Here is a 21828-nt window from a genome sequence, read left to right on the forward strand (position 1 = left end):
AATCAATTTTATATATAATTTTTTGTTAGACGTAAAAAATCTAAATATCAATTAACAAACTCAACTGAAATTTGTATTTTTTTAAAATTGTTTGAAATTAGAAAGGATATGTTTACGTGTTGATATTTCTTCTTTTAAACTCTTTCTCTTCCCCTTTTTGTCGCCAAGAATAGTTGTGTCCCTCAAAAGAGTTTTCATTGTACATGTGACTTATACGCTGAAACATATAAAGCACATGTTCGGGGTGTCGAGTTTCGGACGGGTCGGTGGTGCTTTCAGGGTGTGGTGGTAGGAACCAGCTTTGATCTGAGTTTGGAGAATGAGGGCGGAGACTTCGCGACCTCCCAAGCTGTTGCGATGCGAAGGGGGAGCCACCTGCAATGACACTCCGACGCCCAAGTCAGAGTTTGTACAAATGACAGTAAGAGTATGGAAGTAGTGACGTACCGTGGGGGAGGGTAGGGCCCTCCCCTTATATATTCTGCCCCTTAGGGCGGGTCCTACAGGATTCTTATTCCTTCTAGGAAGTTTCACCCTTCTAGCTGTAACAAGCAGTGCTGGAAGAGAGGGGGTGTCTGGGCGCTCTTATCGGGTCGCTTGTTGGCCACTCACCGAGTCGGCCGGGGCGCTGCCTCAGGCGGGCAGGACTGGAACAGCACAATATCACAAATAAAACACCAATTGCAGGTAAGACACTGCTTCATTAGTTCCCATTGCTAGATTAACCATGAAATAAAGTAATGATGTTAATTTGGAATTTGGAGAAGAAGAGATATAGGTGAAGTTAAAGATTTATGATGGGATAATTTGCGATTTTTTTTTTAAAAGTTAATAAAAATTTAAAATTTGAGTATTTTTATTGTATAGAATCTATTATTTATAGGTAAAATATTAGTTTTTTTATAAGTATTTTTGTCTGTATTCATAAAGTTTATGAATACAAATAGTTTTTTTCTTAGTTATATTAAATTATTAACCTTCACCCGATGTTTTTTGTGGTCATGAACTTTCATTCGGATTGTAAAACTTAAATCTTTTCCATTGTTATCAAGGAAAATGGATTTTATTCATTTTTTTTAACAATTGAAGGAGTAAAGTGTGATTTCTCACCATTAGTTTTATAAGTATGATTAAGAATAAATATGAGAGAGAAAGAGCAATAAAGGATTAAAGATCATACTTTACACTCTCAATATTTTTTAACATTTTAGAGGATCCATTTCCGTTTTCAAGCATTAGCTTTCAACTATTTCTGTTTTTTTTTTTTTTGTCCACAGTGAGCAAGTCAACATTTTTGGTAAAGATTAAAGCAATCGGCATGATTAAAGCAAAGTCCATAAGCTTTTTCCTTTATGGGGAGAGAAAAGTCCATAAGTTTATACAAACTAGGGCCTTAATCTTTTGTCCATAAGAAAAAAAAAAATAGTATACTTTATGTTTGTACTTTGTAACATGTGGGGTAGATTTTAATTTGCTTCAAACGTTTAAATTGTGGCATTCATAATTAAATTAAAAACGAATTGATATTTGGTTTTAATTAATCCATGTGAGGATCTACCATCCTTATTTTTTTATTACTTGTGACTCTACATCAATTTCAATCAATTGACCGACAACATGTCACTAAATTTTTTTTTTTGGTCAAGTGGATTGGACAATCCCCAATCCTAGGCATTATACCCATGTTTCACACACACACACACAACACACTCACACATACTATCATAGGTATCATGGGTTCTTAAACCAACAACCAGCCTCCACTGGAATTTGAACCCAGATGCAGCGTTGTATGAGGCGGACAGATATGCCAACATGTCACTAAATTTTAAAAGGAAATCTGTGTAACAATGTTGAAGAGTGATCACAATCATAAACCCAAAAGTTAGCAGAAACAAATTAGAGTAAATAATTAAATTAATTCCTTAAATCGTATACGTAATGTAAATTGGTGTATCAAATTTTATTTGAATTAGATTGGTCTCCTCAAATTAATTAATTAACATGCATCATGTTAATTTATAATTTGATAAAAAAAATATTGTACTATTGAATTCATGCTAACGCACATTTGAACTAAATTATCATTTTTTTTATCATAAAAAACGGATGTTTTAGTAATAAAATAACCTAAATATTTACCAATATATGTATTTATGAAAAAAAATATTTTTTTATATTTTATTTTATTATTAAAAATTTAGCAAATATACTATATGCACTATAGGTGTCAATGAGATCAATTTATTTGCGAGACTTTTGAATTTATAACTCATATCGGTAATTTTTTAAGAATTTCTTTTGATCATAAAGAGTATTAGAAAGTCAATAAATTTTGTAATTTATAATTATTAATTAATCATCATTGATATTTTTAATAATGTAAAATTTCATCCAATAATATAAAATTATTTATTTTTTTTACTAATTTCAACAGTGCACACCACAAACATCAAGAAACTGAATAAGACGTGGCACATTGCCGGACTTTGGATTTCTAAGTTGGTAGTAATTTCTTCTAAGAAATTTATTTTTTGAAATATTTTTGAGAATTTAGATAACTTGTTAGATTAAAATAATTTCTTTTGCTAGTTTAGATTTTTTTGGCTAGATTAGAATCACCTTTTGCTTTTTGATTCACACTTTTTCGTATGAAGGCTTTAAATATTAACTCAGTTGCAAGAGAGGAATGGATACAGACGAATTAGCATGTATCATGGACAAATTAATGCCACAAAAGAGAGTATTATTCAATTGGGCATGATCTTGGGATGTTATCGGTAGGGGTGTACATTACTTGTTCTGATTTAAAGATCTGATCCCGATCTAAATATTTTAGAGGTTAAATGAGTGTAATTTCATTGCGTTTAGAATTAAATAAAAATTTTAAAAATACATCCGATCATTATTTAAGGTCGAGTTTAGATCAAGGCGAACTCGATTTCACTCGATTCATGTATATCCTAATTTTACGGTAATAAATATATTTTTTCTCTTTTATAAACAAGTGTATAATAATTTTTTGATATAAAGTTTATCAAGGCCCAGACTTCACCTGTCTAGATCCAGTTTTAGTGTGACTCGAAAGTAGTGTGATTTCACCGAGTCTAAGACCGGGTAAAAGTCTCAAAAATAGAGCTGATTATTATTTAGGGCCGGATCCAGATCAAAGTGAACTCGCCTTCACCCGACCCATGTATGCCTCTAGTTATCGGTGCTAATAAACATGTAAAATGTGAGCGTTTTTGTCTCTATCTTTCCATTAAAGTAAACATCAGTGCAGAATATCCTTTCACTTTACCTATTCGTAAGACGTGAAAGAACTCGATTATTGCTAATGCGGCTGTAGCGATTTCATTGTAGGTTTTTAAAAGATCAATTTTTTGGACAACAAAGTCTTTATAGGCTGCCGTAGACGAAAATAATTATTATCTTATATGTAATAATAATAATAATAATATAATTGTTGAGTTTAGAAAATTAAAGGGTTAAGTATGATTTTAGCCTCTAATATAGAGGTTAAAAATTTATTTTGTTTTCGACTTTTTTCGCTACAAAATGGTCCCAAAGGTTTCAGTTTGTTTTAAAATCATCATTTTATCAAATTTTTTTATTTTTATTCCAAAAATACCCCTAATTATAAAAACAAAAACAAAAACAAAAACAAAAACAAAAACAAAAACATTGAATAAGGGGGAACGGGGAAGGGATTCGCGGGGGGAAGGGGGAAGGATCTCGCCACTTCAATCTGCCGCCGCTGCTCCAATCCGCCGTCGCTGCTCCTCTGGGGTCGGCGGAGGTGCTCGATGGCAGTGGGTTCTGGTTCGAGGCAAGAACAGGGGAAGGCTTTGGTGGTGAGCCGAGGGAGGGGAAGAGGGAAGGATCTCGCCGCTCCAATCCGCCGCCACTGCTTGTCATCACTCAGTGGAGGTGCTCGATGGCGGTGGATTCTGATTCGAGGCAAGAACAGGGGAAGGCTTCGGTGGTAAGCCGAGGGAGGAAAAGGGGTCAAAGGGATTCAGGTGGCTCGCCAGCTTCTGCTTCTGCTTCCATTCTTCTTCTGCTTCTGCTTCTATTCTGCTTTTGCTTTTAGTATGTTGTTGATTTTTTATTATTGTTACTTTTGGTTGTTTCTGCTTCTGATTGATTATATTATTTCATTGTTGTTGTTATTGTTGTTTTACTCCTACTTCTGTTTCTGCTTCTATTTTACATCCACTCTACTCTCCTCTCTATTCAAATTCTTGAACTATGTAATACTCTCTATTCACAAAACGCTAGAATGTGATTTATAATGTGCATAAACCAATCTTCCTAACTCGCACATGCCAAACAGGCAAACATATATGCAAAAAGCAGTGATTGCCATGTCTATAAAATACAAATATATTTTTTTTCTTGCAAAACACAAGTTGTTTTGCTTGTTCCAACGCAAAAAACAGTCAAAGAAATAGTGACAGTCTCTTACATGATGACACTAATCCATCTCTTTTTAATACAATAAGATGCTACGTTTTAAGAGATGAAAAATAGCTCCCTATTAAACATAGGTAATATTTTGTATGTGTTTTGTCTTTTTTTCTTTGCAAATTTGAAATTGTATTTTGTATATTTGTCTATGAACAAATTTATATTTCTGTAAAATATACCATTAAAAGTTTTCAATGACCTAAAAAAAAGAGATTGAATCGATTTTTAAGCTTTTTAAAACACCAAAATAGATTCTGCAATTTTATTACGGCTGTGTCTATAATATCGATTATGTAGGAGACAATTTATTTTTGTCTCATAACGAATAAAATAAAAATAGAGTAGAAAAGAAAAGAGAACACAATTATGTATCATGGTATAACCACCTTGTACAATGTGACCTACATCCAGTCTCCACTATAATTATGATAGAAATTTTATTATCTTTTTCAAGGATTACAAACACCAATTCTCTAGGATTCTTCTTGTAGCGACCCTTAATTTTAAAAATATAAATAAGTTATAATTTATTTTATAAAATTAGAATTCCTTATTTTTAGAAAATTATTTTTATTATCAGTAATTGAACTAATTTTATAATAAGGGTAAAGTACTAAATTGGTCCCCTAAGTTTGGGCGTAATTCTGTTTTGGTCCTTAAGGTTTAAAGTGTTCTATTTGAATCCAAAAAAAATTTTATTTAGCATCAATTTAGTCCCACAGTGAGGTCAAAATTAAATAATTAACAAAATGTCCTACATAATAACAGTACAAGAACAAAATCGATAATCTGGAGAACAAGTACAAGTTCCAAAGGCATAAAATCAACCATTGATACATCAATACATTTATTTATTATTTTTTTATAATATAAATAAAATATTTTCTATAAAACAAAAGAAAATAATAAATAAATGTATTGATGCATCAATAGTTAATTTTGTGCCTCTAGAGTCGGCTTCGATTTCTTGCAATTCGTAACTCCAATAAAAAATCTAATCCGGTAAGAGTATTTGTAACCTCCTCCTATACACGTTGGCACTATTTTTGATTAGTGAAAGTTGACAGTGACGTAGCTCCTTTATCTCTTGGGTTTGGCCAACGGAAATTTTAGGAGGCACAGACGATTCTGAACGTTTTCTTCTTCGATAGATCGGTCAGAAAGCTTCTCCGGAGCTTTGAATATTTTGATTCTGTAGAAGGTATGATTTTGGTTTCTCGTAGTTAATGTTTAATGTCACGTGAAAACTTAGGCTAAAAGACCTTAAGATAGGTATGAACTGAATGAATAATTGATGGATTGTGTATATGGTATAAAATGTGTGGTTTAGCTGTTGTTAATAATTTGCTGTTGAAGTTGGTTGGTTTTGGGAAAAGATTTAATATTGATATTTGTTTGATTTTGAAATAATGTTACTGGAAATGATTTGAATGACTGAGAGGTGTTTGGTTTGATAATTGGGACCCTTGAAGGGTGGCAGAAATTCGAGTTTTAGAGGAGATACTGCCAAAGTTTCTATAAGAATTGGAGTTTTGATTTGAGGTGTTATTTTAAAAAGGAAAGAGATTATTATGTAGCTTGTGAATTTGAGACTATTTGTTGACCCTCTGTCGCAAGATGTGACCGGGCACTTTAACTCCCCGGATTCCCCCATGGGCATGCATATATATGAATATTGAATATTATATTTGAGCTTGGAGTTCGACTCCATGGAACACTATATTGTTGAGCTTGGAGTTCGACTTCATGAAATACTATATTATTGAGCTTGGAGTTTAACTCCATGGAATACTATATTATTGAGCTTGGAGTGTGACTCCATGGAATATTATATTTGAGCTTGGAGTTTAACTCCATGGAATATTATTGAGCTTGGGGATGCGCGCACAGAGGGACTGTCCAATGGTTAACTACCAGGACATGTCGGGTTGGCTGTATAACCGACAGATGAGACTCATCCGCCATAGGACAGGTATACATCATATGCATTTGTTTGTTTGCTTGAGTGTGCATTGTTTTGGTTTGCTTAACTGTTTAATTCTGCTTATCCGCTACTTGTTCTACTTGCTGTAAATGCTTCTCTATCTGTGCTTTCCTTGCTTGAAATGTATGTGTATGTTTTTTGAGAAATCCCTCTTGACGAAGGTGTGAGGGGAGAAGGTTATTCCACCAGTGATTCGGAGGATTGGAGGCGAGAGAAAGTGAAGTATTAAGTTAAAGTTAGATTCAGAACTAGAATACCTTAGATAACTTACCTAACTTTTGGTTTAGTTTATTTTATTTAAGAATGATTTTGAGTGTCGGAGTTCTAGGAATGCCTCTGGCTTTCCCGAGACCTTTTATATTAACTATGTGGGCACCTTTACCATACTGAGAACCTCCGGTTCTCATTCTATACTATGTTGTTGTTTTTCAGATGCAGGTCGAAAGGTATCTCATTAGGAGTCTAGACACCTGAAGCGAAGTGGTTACTGTGTTATTTTGTTGTGCAGTGATGTATATACACATACTTAGCTTTCTCTCCACATAACTTATTCTTTTTGATCCTCTTAGAGGTTTATGGAGAGGCAGAATTTTGTTTATGTACATCTTGGGTTTTGGATATGTATATATATAAGTAAATATTCTCCGGCCAGCCTTGACTTCGCGGACTGAGTTAGGAGCTTGTTATTTTGTACCTATGGCTTTCGATTCCTACTTTTATTGTCTTACATTTTATAGTTATAGTTTGCCTCACACGTAAGTTGATCCGTTTCCGGAGCGTGGCACTTTTCATTTTGCGATTTTATTTTACCCATTTTCAAGGCTCCTAGTCTATTATATTCTTTCTTCTATTATAAGTATGTATTTTAATTTTTAGAAGTCGTAATACCTCGCCACCTCTATTTTACGACTTAAGCGTAAAGTTTTGGGTGGTAGGGTGTTACATTATGGTATCAGAGCAGTTCGTTCCTATAGAACCTGAGGGATGGACTGATTATGCTTCTGGGCATACTCTGGGTGTGTGTATGTGCTATTAGGATATCTGATTGATATATGTGGCATAAATATTCATGAGCATGCATCTGGAACTTGAAGCATTAAACTTGCGATATTGAGACTGATCAACTTAATATCACTTGTTTGGTGTGAACAGGGACCAAATGTCGTCTCGTGGATCCGAACGAGGTATTCAGAGAGGAAATCCCGTGGTTGAACCAATGCAAGGATGTCAAGGTGGAAACCCTAGTGCTAGTACAAGTAACATAAGTCGATACTATAGGTCTATGACCCTTACTGACTTCCTCAAGAGTGGTCCACCTCGGTTAAACGGAAACGCCAATGCCCTGGAGGCTGATCAGTGGTTCCAAGAAGTGGAGAGGTTTTTGTACACTCAGCACGTTCCTAAAGTACAGTCAGTGGAGATATTGACTCATATGTTGGAGTGAGATGCTTAGAATTGGTGGCAAGAGTTGTGTCATACCTTGCAGGTGGAGTTAACGGATGTCCCTTGGAATAGATTCAAGACAGAGTTTTACTGTAAATATTTCTTGCATGCGTTTCGCACTGCAAAAGAATTGGAATTAATGCAGATGAAGAAAAATGATATGTCCGTTGCTGACTATACTCATGAATTCGATAATCTGTGCCATTTCTCAAAAACTTGTCAAGGAAATCCAGCCGATTATGAGGAATGAAAGTGTGCTCAGTATGAGAAAGGACTAAGGAGAGATATCTTTAATTACGTGTATCCACAAAAGCTAACAAATTTTACTGAGTTGGTTAAGAAGAGCCAGCTCGCAGAGGATTGCTCCATGAAATGGACACTACTACAGGAAGGCTTTGGTGAGACTACTCCAGAGGAGCCGCGCAGGTTCGGACTGGGAATGTGCTTTCGATGTGGAGCACCGGGACACATGTCTAGAGATTGTTCGCGTGGGAGAGCCGCAGATGCGAGTTGGCCACGACAGGATCGAGGTAAGTATGATACAGAATGCATAGGACAGATTTGTTCTGTGTAGAGCTAGGACCCCGCTTTCGTTTAGGTTACATAACCGGATATGGAAGTTTAGGACTGGAAAGACTGGACGTAGTTTTGGACTTGAATACGGACTAGAAATTTAGGCCGATAGAAATATCTCTTTGATAACCAGTTAGGTGTCGAGAGAAAAAGTAAGTTGTGATAGATTTAGTGTCAGAGGCTGAACCAGTTTCGATAGTATTACATATGATGACACCATTAGAATAAGTAGAACTTAGGAGCTAGATGAAGCGAGTATTAGAAGCGATAAACCCGTCGTTCTAATACCAACCTGCCTTATAACCTTTCTGCATCGAATCTATCTTGTATCTTTCGCTTTGCGTAGACTTTTAAGCTATAAGAATATCCTGGATTTGCAAACTAAGCATGTCAAATCTTTCTGTTTTCTTTGACATGTTTAAGAATGGAAATTACGTTAGTATGAATCTTTTCTATTTTATATCAATTTTCGAGTACGAAAATTTTTGTAAGATGGGTAGAATGTAGCGACTCTCAATTTTAAAAATATAAACATAAATAAGTTATAATTTATTTTATAAAATTAGAATTTCTTGGACGTTTTCTTCTTCGATAGATCGGTCAGAAAGCTTCTCCGGAGCTTTGAATATTTTGATTCTATACGAAGGTATGGTTTTGGTTTCTCGTAGTTAATGTTTAATGTCACGTGAAAACTTAGGCTAAAAGACCTTAAGATAGGTATGAACTGAATGAATAATTGATGGATTGTGTATATGGTATAAAATGTGTGGTTTAGCTGTTGTTAATAATTTTCTGTTGAAGTTGGTTGGTTTTGGGAAAAGATTTAATATTGATATTTGTTTGATTTTGAAATAATGTTACTGGAAATGATTTGAATGACTGAGGGGTGTTTAGTTTGATAATTGGGACCCTTGAAGGGTGGCAGAAATTCGAGTTTTAGAGGAGATACTGCCAAAGTTTCTATAAGAATTGGAGTTTTGATTTGAGGTGTTATTTTAAAAAAGAAAGAGATTATTATGTAGCTTGTGAATTTGAGACTATTTGTTGACCCTCTGTCGCAAGATGTGACCGGGTACTTTAACTCCCCGGATTCCCCCATGGGCATGCATATATATGAATATTGAATATTATATTTGAGCTTGGAGTTCGACTCCATGGAACACTATATTGTTGAGCTTGGAGTTCGACTTTATGAAATACTATATTATTGAGCTTGGAGTTTAACTCCATGGAATACTATATTATTGAGCTTGGAGTGTGACTCCATGGAATATTATATTTGAGCTTGGAGTTTAACTCCATGGAATATTATTGAGCTTGGGGATGCGCGCACAGAGGGACTGTCCAATGGTTAACTACCAGGACATGTCGGGTTGGCTGTATAACCGACAGATGAGATTCATCAGCCATAGGACATGCATACATCATATGCATTTATTTGTTTGCTTGAGTGTGCATTGTTTTGGTTTGCTTAACTGTTTAATTCTGCTTATCCGCTACTTGTTCTACTTGCTGTAAATGCTTATCTATCTGTGCTTTCCTTGCTTGAACTGTATGTGTATTTTTTTGAGAAATTCCTCTTGACGAAGGTGTGAGGGGAGAGGGTTGTTCCACCAGTGATTCGGAGGATTGGAGGCGACAGAAAGTGAAGTATTAAGTTAAAGTTAGATTCAGAACTAGAATACCTTAGATAAGTTACCTAACTTTTGGTTTAGTTTATTTTATTTAAGAATGATTTTGAGTGTCGGAGTTCTAGGAATGCCTCTGGCTTTTCCGAGACCTTTTATATTAACTATGTGGGCACCTTTACCATACTGAGAACCTCCGGTTCTCATTCCATACTATGTTGTTGTTTTTTAGATGCAGGTCGAAAGGTATCTCATTAGGAGTCTGGACACCTAAAGCGAAGTGGTTACTGTGTTATTTTGTTGTGCAGTGATGTATATACACATACTTAGCTTTCTCTCCATATAACTTATTCTTTTTGATCCTCTTAGAGGTTTATGGAGAGGCAGGATTTTGTTTATGTACATCTTGGGTTTTGGATAAATATTCTCCGGCCAGTCTTGACTTTGCGGACTAAGTTAGGGGCTTGTTATTTTGTACCTATGGCTTTCGATTCCTACTTTTATTGTCTTACGTTTTATAGTTATAGTTTGCCTCACACGCAAGTTGATCCGTTTCCGGAGCGTGGCGCTTTTCATTTTGCGATTTTATTTTACCCATTTTTCAAGGCTCCTAGTCTATTATATTCTTTCTTCTATTATAAGTATGTATTTTAATTTTTAGAAGTCGTAATACCTCGCCACCTCTATTTTACGACTTAAGCGTAAAGTTTTGGGTGGTAGGGTGTTTCACTTCTTAATCTTATCTGGGACGAGCCAAGCTTCTAATCAAGCTTGTTTCTGCTAGGTTCACTCCATATACTTTTAACACTAAGTGCTCACCCAACTTAATAAGAAAAATCTCTCAAGCTCATTATTATAAAACAAAAATATATCAAAAGAGTTTTGACATAATAATGACTTTTCTCTCAAAGTTAACTCTTTTTGTCTTTTTTTTCAAATGACTTTTTCATATACTCCACAAATTGTCTTTTACTATGAGAAATCAAAGATAAACAAGAAAGCAAGATATTCAATGTAATCTTACAAAGGAGAAGAAATATAATAGCTTGAAAGTTATGAAAAAAATCAAATTTAAGCCTCTCTCTATCTGCCTTTTATCTTGGCAGAATACCTTTTTAGTGTAGGTGTATTGCTTCCAAAACTTCAAGTTTTAAGTGATAGAGATGCTTTGAAAACTCAAATTTTTTGTGTTCACTCTTCTAGCCTCAATTTCTAGCTGATTGTTCTCCTTTTCTATTGGATAATGCCTCCAAAATTTGAGCTAGTAGATAGAATCAACTTCTGAATATTAGAATAATTAAGTTTTTCTTCTTCTCCCAAAAAATTAGGGCAGAACAAGCATAATAAAATGGTGCAGAAGTGTTGAGGAGATGGACAATTAATTCATTTAGGCTTCTTAAACAAAGAGTAACTTGTGCCTATATCAATAAAACTTGCATTAAACAACTTTTGGGTTTTTAACTCAACCAAAAACATATATTTGGCATCATCGGATCAATAAAATTAGAGGAAAAAAAATTCTAAACGACCCTGACAATTATTTCAAAAGACAACGAGGTCCTAAAAAAAATACCTTTCTCAGCCATTGATCTTTATTTCTGTGAGATTTGTTAGCATCTCTATTAATATTTTTTCTCTGTATTAACAAAATAATCCTGCATGGCATATTAAATTGTTAATTTATTCGTTAAAAGCCAACTAGGATTGACAGATTATTTTTTGAGAGTCTCATTATTTTTTAGAAATAATTATGATAGTTGTTTAAATTTATTATTATTTTTTTAAATACATTAATTAAATTTATTATATAAAATTGAAAAATATTAGTATTTTTTATTTTTACTTATAAAATTAAATAAAAAATATATTAGTAATTAACGTGTCATATAAATATATTTCAAAAAAAATCATTAAAAAAGGAGTTAATCAATCTCACAAAATTAATTATCAATGATAAAAAAAATATTTTTTTATTAGACTTTATAATTTTTTAAAAAAATTATCAGAAATCGAAATGAATATTCACCTAAAAAATTATTGTTTCCAAACTCAACAATCATGATACAATATAGTTAAATAACACCATTTTCTTTTCCATTCTTAAAAAAAATTTTCTCGTTAACCAAATTAACCTGATATTGTTAAAAAAAAATTAAAGAAAAAGAAAAAGGGAAAGAAAGCTTCCTAATATGGTAAATAAATGAAGGACCGTTTACTGTTTCTCTGACAAAAGATGAAGACCAATCATTAGAGCAACATAAACATGAGTCCCAGCACATTTTTCAAAGCAAGCAAGGCCCTGCTTAGAGGGACTTGGTTTGTTTGTATTGTAATCAATGATATTTTAATATGTGACACTTAAATTAAAAAAAAATTAAATAATATGGTATTAATATAATAACTAACGTTGCTGCATATGTTATCAATAAACGGTTGGTCTTCATCTTATTATATACCAACTTATTTAACTTTATGTATATAATTAAATATTATAATTATGTATAAATTAAATATGATTTAAGTATTTAATTTAGTTATTTAAAAAATTATATTAAATAATTTATATTAAGTATTTAAATCATAATTAATATAAGTAATTAAATTAATATTGAATATTAATTATATTATTATATTAAATTTGCTGTTATAAAATTAGCCGTTGCAAAATTAGTCGTTGGAAACTAACCGTTACTATGTTACTGTTATCATTAACAAATTAATATTTTGTTACTCTATATATACCACTTAGACACAGTTCTATTCTCACACTTTCTACTACTCTTCTTCATCTTCTTCCAAGTTTACAAAATCAAAATTCTGCTAATATTATTTTTTGTTCGAAAGAATGGATCCAAACCAACTTAATTCTTTCTTCAATTACTTACAAAACTTTTCTCAAATTCCAAATACCCAACAATCTCAAACCGCAAACTCTCAAGTTCCAAATCAAAACTTCACACTACCGCTGCGATACGGATGTTAGCATATGGCATAGTAGCTGATGCTGTTGATGATTATGTGCGCATAGGCGAGAGCACTACAATTGAATGCTTGAAAAAATTTGTTGAAGGTGTTATTTCAGTGTTCGAAGATGAATACTTGCGAAAACCAAATTCAAATGACGTTCGGCGCCTGCTACAAATGGCGGAGGGTCATGGCTTTCCTGGCATGTTGGGTAGCATTGACTGCATGCATTGGCAATGGAAAAATTGTCCAAAGGCGGGGAAAGGTATGTACATGAGTGGTTATCGTGGGGTTGCAACCATAGTACTTGAGGTTGTAGCTGTAAGACCCAGAACCTTTGAAAAGTCTTTTTATGATCAAGTCTCAAATCATATAATTATTTATAACCTTAATTTCAGAAATTATTTTATTAAAGATAATTAAGGCAAGTTTTGATTTATTGAATTTGAGACAATGTGTATTTGGTGTTTGTAGCAGCCTTATGTATTATTTGATTGTCACGAGTGATTATGAATGTTTGTTTGGCTGAATTGTTGTGTGGTTTTATGAAACGAAATGCTTTTGAAATTGATTCTTTTAAAGCTTTGAGATCGAGTTTAATCCGTTGAGAATTGATTTGAGCTAAGTTGACTCTTTTGATAACGTGAAAGATAGAATACTCTTTGAAATTCAGCCTAGTTTGCTTTAATTGATTTGGTTTTAATAAATGATTTGTAGCTGAACCGATTCTTTAAAGCTTTGGAAATAAGTTAAATCGGTTGATATTGAGTTGATTTTGAAATGGTCTTCTTGAGATATGCCACTGAGGCGACTGTTGGATTTAGCTTACTTTTGAATTGATTTCTGGTTTTGAGCTGTTGAAAAGGAATGAGAAACGGTTTAGTTGGGACCCGAACCGGGTGGCAAAAGTCCAAGTTTTAGGGGAGGTGCTGCCGATATTTCTACAAAATCCTAGTCTTGTTTGAAAAGTTATTTAAAAAGGGTTGGATTCGAGAAGTTGTATTATTTGATTTATTAAGAGAATATTTATGTTTTCAAGCTTAATTTATTTAGTGAACCTTATGCCTTGAGTTTGACTTAATTAGAAATAAACTATTTTTACTGTTTGAATCAGTGAAGGAAAGAATGATGCTCTAATATTGATTTCAAAAGGAGCCTTTAGTGATTTCAAAGGAATATAGACTTTTTATTGAGTAATTAAGTTTGAGGCATTTTGGAAGAGTTAGAAAAATGGGTTCCAAAAAGAAACCTGAAAGTGGTTTGATTCAAATGAACCGGTTCCTTTTCAAATGAGTTGATTTTTGGACCGGGTTGGAACTTGTGATTTCGTATGGTCGGTTTCATAATAAATTCAGTTTTATTTACTTGAACCGAGAATCCATGATTTTAAGAGTTTCAATGAATTTTAAGGAATTGATATAGGTTGACCTTCCCTAAAGACTTGGGACTCTGCCGAGAAGCTTTTGTTATAAAATCCCATTGTTGGATGGGTGGTTTTGAATACTTTGAAATAAATCCTTAACTTGCCATACTTGCCATGGTTTTGGAAAGAAAATGCCGAGAGTGGCTTTGTTTTAAAAAAGGGAACTCACTTTGAGTAAAATTGGCTTATGAGCCTGAGATGATTTGAGAAATGAGATCTTTAAAGCCAAGGCTGAAAAGATTTGAAATTTGATTTCAAAGTGAAATGGCTTGAGAACAGTGATTTATGGCTTAAATGCCGATTTTATGAATTTGATGATGTTGAATGGTGGAAGTGCTGTTTTGTTATGGGCAAGAATGGCTGTGTATGGTTATGAATATTGGCTGGTTTTGGATTGAACCGTGAGCCAGAATGGCTGTGTACGATATTGATTTATGGCTGATTGCCGAATGAGTTATGGGCTGTATGGCTGACTATGAATTATGAATTTAAGCCGGATGGCTGAGATGGATGTTGATCCATGGTTGGGACTGAATGAATATATGCTTGAGATACCTGGATAGTAGCAAGGGTTGTGGTTCGTCCCACTTGCTCCAGGTCAGAGACTGTGACGCCTGGGTAGTAGCGGTAGTAGTGGTGATTCCACTCGCTCCAGGTTGAGCTTTTAAACACCCGCCTGGGTAGTAGCCGCAGTAGTGGTTATTCCACTGGCTCTGGGTTGAGCGGGTAGTAGCAATGGGGTTGTAGCTCAAACCTACTTGCTCTGCGATGGGTGTTTCTGTCCATGGTTAGCTACCAGGACGTGTCGGGTTGGCTATATAACCGACAGATGATATCATCAGCCACTAGGGCAGGCATGCATCATATGCATTTATGGGACATTGTTTAGGTGTGCATATTGTACGTGGTTTGCCTTTGTGATTAACTGCTAATTGTTCTACTTGCTGTAACTGTTTGTTTGTGCTTGAACTTCCTATCTGTGTTTGCATCTGGGACTCTGTTGGACTGTGGTGATTGGTTGATGGTTGGATTGTTTGGGCCTAGGGCCATGGTTGGAATGAGATGAACCGATGGTTGATTTCGGTTTTGTATTTCTGGTTTGGAATAAAATATGAAAGGCTATTTTGGTTCAGTATAGATAAACCCTTTTGAAAGGCTTTTGAGTTTTTGAGAATTGAACTGTTCCTCTTTCAGAAAAGATTTTCGATTCCTCTTTTATTATAAATCGTTGTTTTTGAAAAGAGGCATAAGACGGTTATTAATCACTGGTACGGGTTATCCTCACGTATTCTATTACAGTAATTCCCAAAAACCCTCTACTGAGAACCCTTTCGAGGATAATGTTCTCACCCCCTACATTTTTCCCCTTTCAGGATATGGACGCAGAAGTCACGAGAAGTTTATTTAGTTGTTATTGAGATGCTCTGTATTGTTTTAGTTATGTTTTATTGAACCCTCGCCATTATCTTGATATATTCTGTAAGAGGGATAAGAATTATATTGGTTAATGCTTGTAAAGTTATTTATATATATTTATGTATATATATGGATGTACTCTTTATGAGTTGTTGTAAGTTGTATGATATTTATGGATGTACGTTATCGAACGAAAGTATTTTTGGGAGAGGTATTGCTGTTTAAAGTTTTTAATCAGGCTCATATTGTAGTATTAAATAGTATAAGCATCGTCGTAATGTCCGAGCTATCAGAGTTGCGCAGCCGGAAGCGTGAGCTTTGGTAGTTAGGGTGTTACATTATGGTACCAGAGCAGTCCTTCCTGTAGAGCCTGAGGAATGGACCGACTATGCTTCAGTTGCATACTCTGAGTGTTTGTCATGTATTAGGTCTTGTCGAATGACGAGAATTAAAGCTTTATGCACATGACGGTCTATTGATTAACGCTGTTAGTCTTGCATTGCATGATTCTCGGTATTAAGTTTGGCCGGCTTAATACTAGTGAATTATGTATATGAAGGCACTGATGGGTTATCATAGATGTTATACGAGTTTTGAGTAAAGCGAATCGCGGGTTTTGGGAACGTTGGAAACTATTTCTCGAGGCTATTCAATTGCGTGTCTTGAATTCTGTTCAAGTCGACCTGTTCCTTCATGTCCTAATTTGAGGTTCTTGTTTGCTAATCCTTTTGAAAAGTAGTTTGATTTTTCAACTCTATTCCTCTATTCATATGCATTCTTGTTTGATCTTAATTGCATATGCTTGTTTGGAATCCTTGTTGCGTCTATCTTCCTCAGTTTGAGTTCTTCTTGATTCAGGTATTCTTTGATATAGCTTTGAACTTGTCTTAATGCACTGTGCCTTTTAACTCAGGGTTCTGAGTCCATTCTTTGAGAAATTGTTGATTCAGTTTTTCTCTTACTTGACAGTGATCACAGCCAATTTTGAGATTTTATAAATTGCTGTTGATTAGATATATACTTTTCTATATATGAAACTTTGAGATTACTTATACAGTTTAACAACTATTTCTTTCTAATACCTCGCCTGTACTTGTACTGGTTTACGGAATTGCACTTACTTTTAAAGTAAATTGACTTTCTAGTAGTTTTACTATAGTTCCATTGCACATCTTCAATTGATTATATATTTGGGGTATTTTTTAAAATTCTGGAAAGAGAGGGGATTTCTTGCTTTTATCCCGGTTGAGTTTCGTTGGATAAACTTTACTTAATTCATTTTGATTTGAGTTTGATTTAGCATACTACATGGTTTATGTCATTGTTGTTCTTTTAAAAATGTTGGACTTATAGCTTTTTTCTTATGAACGGACTCGCTTCTTCTTAAGCTTTTCACCTCTATGAATGTCATACGTGATTCTGTTTTTAAATATACATCTACCTTTTGGGAGCACTATAATCAATCTCAGCTTTCCTTCTATGGTGAATCTCATTCTTATGAGTTAGTTTGATTCGTTTCAAAAATAGTGCATCATTTATCCTCTCATTGTCTCTACCAGAGTTTTTAGTCAAAGATTTATCCTTGAGAAATTACTAATGATTGAGTTGTCTTTTCCTATGACTTTTGTATTCTTTTAAATCAATTGAAAGCTTGTTTGATGTCTCATGCCTAGTGAATCTTGTTTGAGCTATCTTGGTTTAAGATCCTTTTTTTGTACGGTTTGACTCCTTCAAGTACATCTTAAACTTCTTGAATGTTCTTCTGAGATGGTGATTTCAAGAACACTTTTGGAGTCTTGTTTTGAATTTTTTTAAGAAGTTTTGAATTCTCTTTAAAGAAATACTAAACGAAAATTATTTTTTGTTGCTTGATTTAGATTGAAACCATTGTTCAATTTTGACGAAGTTAATTTAAATTTGGCATGCACTATTTTTAAATGAAGTTTTGAAAAGCTTCATTGTTTAGTGGAAATCGGTTCGTTTGTAATGCACCACTTATTTCCTTTACCAAATTGTAAGCAAATTTTTTACTCCGGAGTTTCTTTTCTAAAAAGAGTTTAACTCCTCTTTTGTCCTTGCTATGAATGTTATACACGCTTGTTTGAATATGGACTTTGAGAATTTTTAAACAAGCATTTGATTTTTCTTCCGAGTTTTTTTGTGACTACTTTTGGTTAAGATTGTGCACCCAACTAACTTTCTAAAATATTTGATGAAAATATTTTTGCTCTTAGCCAAATCTGGGTGCATTTTGTTTTTAAAACTCTGCATAATCTACTTCAACATGAAGTTGAATTAGAGCAAAGCCACGTTATTGCTTTTGTTGCCCTATTGAGGAATGTTTGCTATTGAGCTTTTCTTCTAAATTGCAAAGTGATTTTCTGCAAGTTTTTGATTCTTTTACGAACAATGTATTTGGTAGTATTTTTAATCATGCTCTTAAGTTCTGTGAGTTTTGTCTTGGGTTTGAGATATTCTTTTCTGTAAATCTCATACTTCTTTGGCTCAGCTTGAATTGGTATCAAGCTAATGCGTTGACTTTCTTCTTATTTGTCCTGTTGAATTTCTTGATCCAAGGGTTATTTTTGAAGTTGTCAATGAAATTGTGTCTAGCAAACTTCATTACTTGAGTATCCTTGTTTATCTAGAATTGGATACATTCTCTCAAATCTATGAGTACTACCCTTGACATTTGACTCTCCTTTCTAAATCTTGTATCCTTTTGAGTAGACTCGAGAATTGTTCTGATATCACGTGCAACTTGTAGACGTAGTAGCGCGATGCGTTAGTTTTTTAAGACGTGATATGTGTGTATGGAAGGTGAAGCGGTAGGTGTAAAACGTTATGAGTTGTGGGTGTTCTGTTCCTTGCGAACGGGTTTGCGGTTGTTAGGCTTATGATTGGCTATGAGGTTGTAAAATGATTGGTGGAGTTAGGAAATTGAAGTTCTGAAGTGGGAACGAGAATTGTCAGCGAACGTTATGCCGCTGTTTAAATACCAACATGCTTTGCAGCCTTTTACCACACTAATTACCACTTTACTTTGTGAACGCCTATCTTGATTTGCACCCTATTTTGGTACCTCAAGTTTTTGTAAAGCTTTGAGATCATATGACCTTGTGCATTGAGCATATGTTGTAACGTTTGCTTTGCAATCACACTCCTACCTTTGTATCGTTATGCATACGACCATCCAAGTATTTGAAAAACTATATATATGTTTATATTTTGAGATATTTTTGCTTCTTCCATAAAAGTGTTCAAGGGTGAACTGTTATGAAATTTCTTTTGTTTTGTATCAATTTTCGAGGACGAAAATTTTTGTAAGGTGGGTAGAATGTAAGACCCAGAACCTTTGAAAAGTCTTTTTATGATCAAGTCTCAAATCATATAATTATTTATAACCTTAATTTCAGAAATTATTTTATTAAAGATAATTAAGGCAAGTTTTGATTTATTGAATTTGAGACAAGTTATGATTTATTATCCAATTTTATAATTATTGGATTATTTTCTATATTCAAATTATAAAGTTGGTAGTTGTGAAATAATAAGGATTTCTATATAATTTGGATTAAATAATTAATATTTTAAATATTAATACTGCTACTTTGGAAAATAAAGGGTTTAATTATATTATTTCTAATTATTTTGATTTGAGCATTTTATGGAAAATAATTTGTAAAATTGGTGAGCAAATAGTATTTTCTATATGCAATTAGTGTTGGATTTAATGTGGGTTTCAATTACTATATTATCCACAATTTTATTAGAAATTACTAAAATGCCCCTAGCCCTAATTTTCTCACAAACCCTAACCCACTACCCGGTTTCCCTAAACCCAGCAGCAGTGACACATTTTCCCCTTCCTCCAATTCAATGCGTAGCAGCAGCAACTGCTGCCATCAAATGAAATGGAAAGAAAGAAAATGGTTAGGAGGAAGACGGGAAAGAGAGGGAAGAGGGGAGGTATGGCGCTGGCGAGGAGCCACTGCCGCCGTGCCACCAACGCTGTCGCGAAGAAGAGGCGTCGGAGAGAGGGAGCATCATCCGCGCCGTCTTCCAACCGTCGTCCGGCCCGTCATCTTCGGTGTCTCACTATCGTTGCTGGGGAAACCGCATGCCTTCGAGGTTCCTGCCGCCGCCTTGGAGTCCGTCGTCAGCGTCACGGCCAAAGAGGAGATCTGAGAGAGAAGGAAGAGGTGGCCATGCTCCCGCCACCATACGCCGCGTCGTGCCTGCGCCATCATTCACGCTCGTCGGCGTGAGCTTGTTGCTGTCGAGGAGGAGTTGGTGTCGCAGGCGAGAGGGAGAGACGCAGCGCGCGAGGAACAGAACGCGATGGAGGAGAGGAATCTTGTCACCGTCGGTCTATGGCTGCCACTGGGGATGGGTTGCTGAGAAACCACGCCGCCATCGCCAGAAGAACACTGCCGGTAAGGTCTTGTTAATGGATTCTGTTTCTTTTGAATTCCGAGAATGCCATAGTAATGGCTTGTCGCTGCAGCGGTCATCTGAGTCGCGTGGAGGGAAAAAGAGCCACTAGGTGTCGCCGCACCTGGCCTCCGCCGCCTCTATCGCCGAAAACAGCCACCGAGTCCTCTGTTTTGGTAAGAATTTCTGAGTCGAAAGGCTTTTTGTCGCTGCTCTGTAAACTTATGCTGAGGCGTCGCGGTGTTGTCCATCATAGGGTTGTGTATCGATGCTTGCGTGTCATGCTCGGAATTCACGGCTGCTTCGTTTTGCTAGTTCAGTAAGTACTTATGTTTCGGAAAACCTCGCGTTAGTATTCTGCTGTGTTCGGTTAATGAATATGAGTTTTGATAACGTGGGATCGAGTCCTGATTATTGTATGTTGCAATTAGTGTTGCTATGGTTATTGCGAACGTGACTGGGAGCTAAGGTTTTGGTTGCTATCAGTTCGGGTTGAGGTGGAAAGGACTCTGTGAGACGTTTGGATTATGGAATTGCGTTTTGAGGTAGGGGCGCTTTCCGAAAATTATATTTTACATTGGAATTATTACATATGGATACTGATGTGAGACAATGTGTATTTGGTGGTTGTAGCAGCCTTATGTATTATTTGATTGTCACGAGTGATTATGAATGTTTGTTTGGCTGAATTGTTGTGTGGTTTTATGAAACGAAATGCTTTTGAAGTTGATTCTTTTAAAGCTTTGAAATCGAGTTTAATCCGTTGAGAATTGATTTGAGCTAAGTTGACTCTTTTGATAATGTGAAAGATAGAATACTCTTTGAAATTCAGCCTTGTTTGCTTTAATTGATTTGGTTTTGATAAATGATTTGTTGCTGAACTGATTCTTTAAAGCTTTGGAAATGAGTTAAATTGATTGATATTGAGTTGATTTCTGAAATAGTTTCCTTGAGATATGCCACTGAGGTGACTGTTGGATTTAACTTGTTTTTGAATTGATTTCTGGTTTTGAGTTGTTGAAAAGGAACGAGGAACGGTTTAGTTGGGACCCAAACCGGGTGGCAAAAGTCCAAGTTTTAGGGGAGGTGCTGCCAAAATTTCTACAAAATCCTAGTCTTGTTTGAAAAGTTATTTAAAAAGGGTTGGATTCGAGAAGTTGTATTATTTGATTTATTAAGAGAATATTTATGTTTTCAAGCTTAATTTATTTAGTGAACCTTATGCCTTGAGTTCGACTTAATTAGAAATGAACTATTTTTACTGTTTGAATCACTGAAGGAAAGAATGATGCTCTAATATTGATTTCAATATAAAAAGGAGCCTTTAGTGATTTCAAAGGAATCTAGACTTTTGATTGAGTAATTAAGTTTGAGGCATTTTGGAAGAGTTAGAAAAATGGATTCCAAAAAGAAACCTGAAGGTGATTTGATTCAAATGAACCGGTTCCGTTTCAAATGAGTTTATTTTTGGACCGGGTTGGAACTTGTGATTT

At 34.8% G+C, this 21828-nt stretch overlaps 1 pseudogene; it reads left to right on the top strand.

Moving 5' to 3' along the window:
- Window positions 8265–21828, top strand: part of LOC107620260 — a 20081-nt pseudogene continuing 6517 nt past the window's right edge.

This window comes from Arachis ipaensis, chromosome B10, assembly GCF_000816755.2.
Source record: "Arachis ipaensis cultivar K30076 chromosome B10, Araip1.1, whole genome shotgun sequence".
In the NCBI taxonomy this organism is placed as follows: domain Eukaryota; kingdom Viridiplantae; phylum Streptophyta; class Magnoliopsida; order Fabales; family Fabaceae; genus Arachis; species Arachis ipaensis.